Source organism: Nicotiana tabacum, chromosome 7 (genome assembly GCF_000715075.1).
Source record: "Nicotiana tabacum cultivar K326 chromosome 7, ASM71507v2, whole genome shotgun sequence".
Classification (NCBI taxonomy): domain Eukaryota; kingdom Viridiplantae; phylum Streptophyta; class Magnoliopsida; order Solanales; family Solanaceae; genus Nicotiana; species Nicotiana tabacum.
In genome coordinates, this window is record NC_134086.1 from 57,243,608 (window position 1) to 57,251,215 (window position 7,608).

Consider the following 7,608-nt stretch of genomic DNA (forward strand, 5'->3'; position numbering starts at 1 on the left):
AAGCTCACACAGATAAGTGTACAACTACACAGATATCAACAACAAGAATGCCCCCAGGCCAACACAAATCATCACAATCAATCGCTGACATAGCCCACCTTGTCTCGCCACATGTGCAATAGTAAAGTAAATGCCCGCCTTGTCTCACTACACGTGCATAATACTGTTCCCACCTTGTCTCACCACATGCGCAACCTACATACATATATCCTGCCTTGTCACGCCGCATGCGCAAATATCAATAGTAACAACAGCACGACAGAAACCTCGTGAAACCCCATAACAACAACCGCACGACAGAAACCTCATGCATCACAATGTCAATAACCGCACAACAGAAACCTCGTGCATCACCACAATAAGTACAACAACAACAATGATAATAATACAAACTACGATAAGTAAATTAACTCAAGAACTTTAGATCACAAGGAAACAGTAGAACCAGTTCACAAGGAACAACCACAGTAAAGAGTGCTACGCATAAAGAGAATAGTTTAACAAGGGAAAAACTAATATGTAACAACGATCCCACAATATACAATTCAACAATAAAGAAGCTAACACGAGCTAAATAGTTCCAAATAAGGACAAGTCAACTAAGATATAGGACATTAAAACTTCTTTTAAGGTACGCGGATATTCAACAATTCAATTAAGTATAAGCAGCGAAAAGATAATCTTAACCTCAATTAAGACTAAACAATTATAGGATGAGATGATGATAATTTCAGATAAAGATAAACAGTTATAAAAAGATAGCATGACAATAGAAGAGGTAAAATCTTCAGTTAAGTCAAGTAAGAGTCTAATAGGTAATAAGAGTGAATCCTAAAGAAATTAATTCTAATTTAAGCACGTATAGGTGAAATTAGTAAATAGAAACTCAGTAATATCGAGAACAACTTCATGCACAATGAATATAAGGACCTAAGAAGCCTAAAAGACCAATTTTCCACAAATAAGTCCGAGTACGCACTCGTCACCTCCCATACACGGACTACAATCAGCATAGAAAACACAAATTCTAAGGGGAAATCCCCCACACAAGGTTAGACAAGATACTTACATCAAAGAAGACAAACTGATACTCAAAAATGAATTTCTCGGGTGAAATGACCTCCGGATGACTCATATCTAACCAAAAATAACTTCAAAGCACAAATAAAACTCATAAGAAACTATTACGCATCATAAAGCCTCAATCTTTATCAAATTCTAAAAGTCGGTCCAAAAGTTGACCCCTGGGCCCGCCTCTCGGAACCCGACAATTTTCAAAAAACCAAAACACCCACAACCATACTAAAATTATCAAATTCCGATATCATTTCGTCTCTCAAATCATTATATTTCATTTTGAAAACTTTCTTCAAAAATCACCATTTTCTTCAACTAAAAACATAAACTAAATGATAAAAATAAAGACAAAAATCTTGGAATAAAATGGATTCTAGGTGAAGAACACTTACTCAATCGATTTGCTTGAAAAACCCACAAAGAATCGCTAAAGAAATCGAGCTCTACAAGTCAAAATGTGATAAAAATGGTCTATCCCTCGATTTGAGAATATATTCTGTCTGCCCAGGTAATTTTACATCGCGACAGCGGAAGAGGAGATGCGATCGCGAAGTAAGTGGCCACTGCCCTGAACTAGTGCTAGCATTCACAAACAAACTTGTGCGATCCGCAAAGAAGGGAAATCTGGTGGCCCATGGACTGATCTACGCGAACGCAAACTAGGAGATGCAAACGCGGATAACGGTGGACTAAGTTTATGCAATCGTGTTACTAGAGACCCGAATGCGAAGAAGGAAATATGACAGGTCAATAGAACACTACGCGATCGCGACTGGAATTACGCAATCGCGAAAGAGAACATCAGACACGAGAAACCAACAATATAAAAATAGAAGAAATTGGCCCGAAGCCCATCCGAAACACACCCGAGGCCCCCCGGGACCCGTCTAAACACACAAATAAGTTTTATAACCTAACATAGACTTGCTCGAGGCCTCAAATAACATCAAACAACGTCGAAAATACAAATCGCACCACAAATCGAACTATGAATTTCCAAATCTTCCAACTTTGAGAACTCGTGTCGAAACCAATCAAACCAACTCGGAATGATGCCAAATTTTGCAGACAAGTCCTAAATGACATAACGGATCTGTTTCAACTCTCGAAATCACATTCCTACCCCGATATCACAAAAGTCACCTATGGGTCAAAATTCTACATTTTTCAAACTTCAACTTTTCCAACTTTCGCCGAAATGCTCCAAATTACTCTATAGACCTCCAAATCCAAATCTGGACACACGCCTAAGTCCAAAATCATCACACGAATATGTTGAGATAATCCAAAAACCATTCCAAAGCCGTTTACTCAAAAGTCAAATTCCGGTCAAATTCTCGCTGCTTAAGTTTCCAACATCTAGTCACTTAAACTCCAAGATTTGTTTTCTTATTTAGTTACCGATCAAGCATTCGAGTATGAACAGTTGAGAATAAATCATCAATGCTAGTCATATGTATGTAACTGTAAATTATCATAAATGAAATAAAATCATACACTCTATTAGAATCTATTACACGTATACGGATATGAAGTGTAATTTATACGAAAGCACACGGATGATAAACATTATATATATAATTGATCGAGAATTGATCAATATATATATATATATATATATGTGTGTGTGTGTGTATGTGTGTGTGTGTGTGTGTGTGTGTGTGTGTGTGTGTATTATATATATAATTTATATTGTTAAATATATATAGATTGTAAATAACAATAATTTATAAGTGGTTGACCATTTTTGACCATTAAAACCGACCGAAATATTCAAATAGTTTTAAAAACTTATTTTTATTATGGGAAAAAAATAATTGAGCCTGGGTGGTAAAAAATTAAATCAAAGTTTCCGACCGAATTCGGTCGGTATACTTCGATATTTTTAATTAAACTCTTTTTGGTAGATAATATGCAAGTCTGATCAGGTCTTGGTCAAATATTAACCAATTTCTGACCGACATCATTCGAAAGTTTTATATGTCACAGAAAATAGTGTTTCTTTATTGTGGGACCACTTTTTCCGATCGAAAGTGATCGATATTTTTTTGTAAAAATTTTTATTTAACTTTTGCGACCAATTTAAATATTTTTTCGACCGATTTCGGCATATTTCTAAAAGCGCACAAGCAGTGGATCCTCAAAGTAGTTCAGGCAATACTTTTTGTTGTAATGAGCCCCTTAGGAGATAGGAATGTAGAAGTCAGGAAAATTAGTAATAATTTTGTAACTATCTAGGGTGCCCATTGAGTTGAAAACACGCATATGTTTCCTTCACTGCTAGCTGCCGCACGCGTGTAGATTCCTACAGAAAGAGAGGGATTACAAAAATTGCTTTTGACAACCACAATGACAGAGAATAAATTTGAATATGTTTTATGTGTCATCTCTAATTTTTTCTTGGTATTAGAAAGAATGCAACCATTTGAAATTAAAATAGAATTCAAATCGTTCGTTCTTCAAGAATCTGCTGCAGCTTATTCCATACAAAGTCAATTTCGCGTTCCTTTTCATTCTACCCTGATGAAGGAATATTGAGATCCTCGGGTTTATGTATATGGAGTGATTTAGTTTTATGTATTTTGTTCTCCCTTAACATCGGGTAACACTTGAATTTGTAAGTGGTTTTAAGGATATTAAATTGACACAAAGCGATAAATTAAATCACAATTAAAATAAATAATAAAGTAAATTCAGACTACACGAATTGAATAGTTACAACCTTGGGGGGTTGGCCATCCTTGAACATGATACATTTCGATCGATATCAAAACATAGTTGAATAAAAGCTTAAAGAGAAAATAATAGTGTATTGCTTCTGAGTACGTGTTACAATGTCATAATCGAATTATCAAACCCCTTTTATATAGTGGGGAGTCCTACTTTAGGTACAATTATATAAAAGGTAAAAAGCTCTTGACTTGCTGATTACCGGTTCCTTATTGATACGTGCCGAGATTCCTGCCGTAATATCCGACTGATCACAGATATTTTGGTTTTCTGTTGGTTACGCTGACAATATTTCTTCGAGCTCGTTCGGGGTTAGGGTTGATTCTGGGAACACGGACTCAATGTTCTCGAAGACAGATATTCTGACCTCGGGCTCTGGTCTGGTGGGACTTGTGGTCGATCTTAAGTCCCTCATGTTCCGAGTCTGATCTACCATGTCGTAGACGAGCCCGATTTCAATCGTATACCGATAGTCCCCTCGATACTGACATGAGCTTCTGATTCGGACTTCGATACCCCACGACAAAAATGACAAAATAAACAAAATGTCATGTCAGCCAAGTCTTAATGGCATTAAATGCTTGTCAATTGCCGATTGGCCACTCCTGGATGAGAACCACCATTTAGAAGCTATAAATACCCTCTTATTTATTCATTCAAATTTTATATCCAAACCCTCTACCCTTGTTCCTTAGAAATCTCCATACTTTCTGGCATTTACATCCTGGTTTTGAGATCTTTTGTGAGAACTTTAGATCGTCTTCATCCCAAAACATCAAGTGTACTCCTTTAACTTCTTCTTTTTCCTTTTTTTTCCTCCACCTTAAAAGAAATGGTGAAGACTTCAAAAATTGTTTCCCAAAAAGAAACTCCTTCTACATCGCGGCCGGCTGTCGAGGAGACCATTCCGTGTACTGCTGCCGAGGAACCAGTAGTGGAACCCCCCTTGAAAATGTTCATCCTTGGTGGATGATCAGTTACTGCCGATTTCAAGGTCGAAAAACCTTCCTCCGTACCAGGTCGGTGTGAGAAGGTCTCGATATATGTATGCTCGATCACTGAAGAAGTCCTCCCTACGATAAAAAAGGATCACAATTAGGTTGACAAGCATGTGGTGGTTCCCGGACCTGATAAATATATCACCACCCATGTTGAGAGATACTTAAGTATTTACACTTATCCCTTTATGCTGGGCCCATTGGATCCGATTATCATTGACTTCTGCAAAAGATACGAGGTATGCCTTGGTCAAATTCACCCTTCATTCTGGAGGATTGTGATCCTTCTTTGGTTCTTCGTGAGCAAGATCGATGGATGCTCGTTCACCGCCGACCACCTCATTCCCCCTGGCTCTTTCAAGGGAGGGGACTGATCAAGCTTGCGCATCAGCTAGTAAAAACCCATTCTCTAATATCGATGAATATCGAGATCGAGATTGGCTAGGTCATTTTGTCTGAGTCAGGACCTCAGACTTGATCCTAGCTGAGCGCATGCTGTTCCCTGAGAAGTGGAATATAAAATGTAAGTAAAATTTCATTTTCAAAATTTTATTTACTCTTCCTTTTCCTTCCTTCTTATCGGTTCTTGGTGGTGGTGCAACTATCGCTCGGGTCCCAAATGCAGTCCCTCGAATCAAGGAGTGGGTCGAGGGCATCGTGTTACAAAGACCATATTCTGATCGCACATGGCACGAACTTTTGAAGGGCCGATGGGAGGCTTGTTCTCATGGTGAGATTCCTTTCTTGAGTGAGCAATGCTTGGGTTTCTTTTATGTCACTAAGTTTTTACTTGTTTCGTTTCCTTTTGCAAGTTTGTTCAAAGACGTCACACAGAGGCCTCCATCCGGTGTCGAGAACTACCCCACCGAGTCCCTTGCACAGAGATAATCCAATAAGAAGAAAAGAAAGAGGGCTCTGATTTCTCCGAGCTCAGAGAAGAAGAAAACAAAAAGAAGGCTGGTGCGCAAGCCCAATAAAAATACCAGCGCTCGAGCCCCACCCTCGGATTCACTACCGACTGAGGGATGAATCTGAAGAAGAAGAAGAAAAAGAAGCCCCTAACCTAGTGGCCCGCGTACAGTCGCAGTTCGAGGGACAAGGGGCCTCCGAAACAGAGAGAGGCAAGGCCGATCTGCCTCAAGCTAGGGAGGCCGACGAGAAGGTCGTAGTCGAGGCCAACGAGGAGACTTTGGCCGAGGCCTCTCGGGATGTGGGTAATGCCCCAAAGGATTTACTCGGTGTGATAGACATCACCGAGTGGCCTTCATTCACTGAGTCTATGTACAACGAGGCTCAGACAGTGAAAGAATGCCCCAATGAGTGGGCCTACAGAGCGGATGACTCCTTTTACGGCTTTTTTGATGGCATGGATTCTACCGCCACAGAGGATGTCACCATATTGGCTGACTTAGAGGTGCTGAGGAAGATCCCATCTTTAGGAACAAGCGGGCCTTCCTCAAGCCCGAAACTAATCATTAGGTTCTCAGCTCCGAGTGTGGATCCTGACTGGAAGCGATCGATTGTCATTTCCATTTCGGAGGATTCCCGAGTCCTCTCTGCCCTGGTAGGAGTGGCCAGCTACATTTGGTTTCCGATGACTGAGGAAGATCAAGCCAAGACGAACGAGGTGGAGGCACCCTTCCTGTTCAACAAAGCACTTATTAGAGCCTTTTTCCTTTGCTTTATTCCCTTTAGCAATTTCTGAGTTTTCCTTTGCTTTATTATTTATTTTGGCAAATATTGAAATGCCTTATGATAAGTGGGGATTTTGACTACATATTAGAGCCTTTTTACTATCTTTTTAGTTCGAAAGTGTTTAAATGTATCCCCGAAAACTGATAAAATATGCTTAATTACAGGAGTAATAGAAAATGAGCCACTAAGATGAAATCCAACTCAAGAAGGAGTGATATGAACTCAGGGACAAAAATCAAGCATAAATGCTTAAAGTGCAGATCGTAGATTTTCATCTGCGGCCACAGAATGTGAAATAAAGTCCATCAGAGTGCAAGTGCAAAGTGTGGACCGCACAATTATTGTGCGATCGCAGAAGCTAGGCAAGAGCTAAAGTTTAGAGAGTCTCATTTCAAGCACAAAGGAAAATGCGAACCTCACAATTATTGTGGGGCCGAAGAAGTCAGCTATGCGACCACACTCCGAAATATGCGGTCTTCAGAAGAGCCCTGTGCGGCCGCACCAAGAGTTGAATAGACTGCAGATTATGAGAGATACGACTGCATTCTAGAATTGTGCGGCTACAGATCCAACTCCTGTCAAGACTGAAGCAAAGTGTGGACCGCACATGGAATTGTGCGGCCGCAAAACTTCCGAAAGGGCATTTTTGTTCAAAATTTCCAGCTTTGTATAAATAGAATAGTTTCACGAATTTAGGTCAAGTTTTGAATATTGAAAGTTCTGTAGCCATTTTTCCTTGCTTTTTATGCAAATTTAGCTTACTTTGGTGATTTAACAATGGATTTTTATCTTTTAATCTTTCAATATGAGTTTTATCATCTTTTCTTCTCTATTTTCTTCTATACCCATTATGAGTAGCTAGATTTCTAACAAGGGTTGTGACCTAACCCTAGCGTGTAAATCTAATGGGTATTTAATTTATGGTTTGTTTATAGTGTGTGTTTATTATTTAGCCCTGTTCTTGCTTTTAATTGTAAAATTAATAGTTGCAAATATTAGTTCATGCCTATTTGACTTGGTCTCTCCTTGAGAAAGAGAGACTTTTTTTGCTAAACACATGTATTTATTGAAGGAAAAACTAAGTAGCATTATTACAAGTAGGGACTGA